This window comes from Nanorana parkeri, unplaced genomic scaffold (genome assembly GCF_000935625.1).
Source record: "Nanorana parkeri isolate BGI_ZX_2015 unplaced genomic scaffold, ASM93562v1 scaffold2280, whole genome shotgun sequence".
In the NCBI taxonomy this organism is placed as follows: domain Eukaryota; kingdom Metazoa; phylum Chordata; class Amphibia; order Anura; family Dicroglossidae; genus Nanorana; species Nanorana parkeri.
The window spans coordinates 73,752-74,843 of NW_017308548.1; the positions used below are offsets into that span (position 1 = coordinate 73,752).

At 49.7% G+C, this 1,092-nt stretch overlaps 1 protein-coding gene across 1 annotated transcript in view; it reads left to right on the forward strand.

Annotated features, from left to right (window-relative positions):
- The window catches only part of LOC108801288 (short transient receptor potential channel 2-like), a 65,525-nt gene that overhangs the window by 20,794 nt on the left and 43,639 nt on the right, over positions 1-1,092 (forward strand). The window lies entirely within an intron of this gene.

Here is a 1,092-nt window from a genome sequence, read left to right on the forward strand (position 1 = left end):
CATGCAGCTTCCAGCACACAGGAGGTGGGAGGGGGAGAAGTCACGGCTCAGTTGCGTGGATCAGAAGTTGAGCTATTGAGCTCTGTAGACAATGGATTATTTTACAGCAAAGCAGATAAAGAGAGCCCGGAAAATGTGAAAACTGCCCAAGAGCTCCCCCTGCTGTCTGAAAATGAGAATAGAAAATATTTTAATGTAATGTTTAATTTTTACTTTACAGAAGAAGTAAATAAAAAAAAAAATGGGGAATGTGGATCCCAATACCGTACCAACATCCACCCCACCTCCATGTTTTACTCCTTCTCTTTCACCTGAATCTTCCACCCTCCCCCACCCCATAATCCCCAGCAGCAATAACACCATTACATCCCCCTCCTCATGAAGTTTCGTGGATCCTCCTAAAGCTGGCCACACCGGCTCCAGTTTGATGGGACTACCCAAACAATGCCTTCTATTGTGTCCAGTTGGGAAGGAACGCGTACTACATGGTCATTAGTAGGTCCGCTGGCAATTGTAACATCAGATCAGATATACACTATAAGGCCAGAAGTATTGGGACGCCTTTACACGCACATGAACTTTAATGGCATCCCAGTCTTAGTCCGTAGGGTTCAGTATTGGGTTGGCTCCGCCCTCTAATAGCCCCCCCCAGTCTTAGTCCGTAGGGTTCAGTATTGGGTTGGCTCCGCCCTTTGCCGCCATAACAGCTCCGCCTCTTCTGGGAAGGCGTCCACAAGGTTTAGGAGTGCGTCTATGGGAATGTTGGGCCATTTGTGAGGTCAGGTGCTGATGTTGGGGGAGGGGCTCGCAGTCTCCGCTCTAATTCATCCCTAATGTTTTCTATGGGGTTGAGGTCAGGACTCTGTGCGGCCAATCAAGCTCCTCCCCCCCAAACTCCCCCATCCATGTCTTTATGGGCCTTGCTTTGTGCGCTGGTGCGCAGTCATGTTGGAACAGGAAGGGGCCGTCCCCAAACTCCTCCCACAAAGTTGGGAGCATGAAATTGTTCAAAATGTCTTGGTGTGCTGATGCCTTAAGAGTTCCCTTCACTGGAACTAAGGGGCGGAGCCCAACCCCTGAGAAACAACCCCC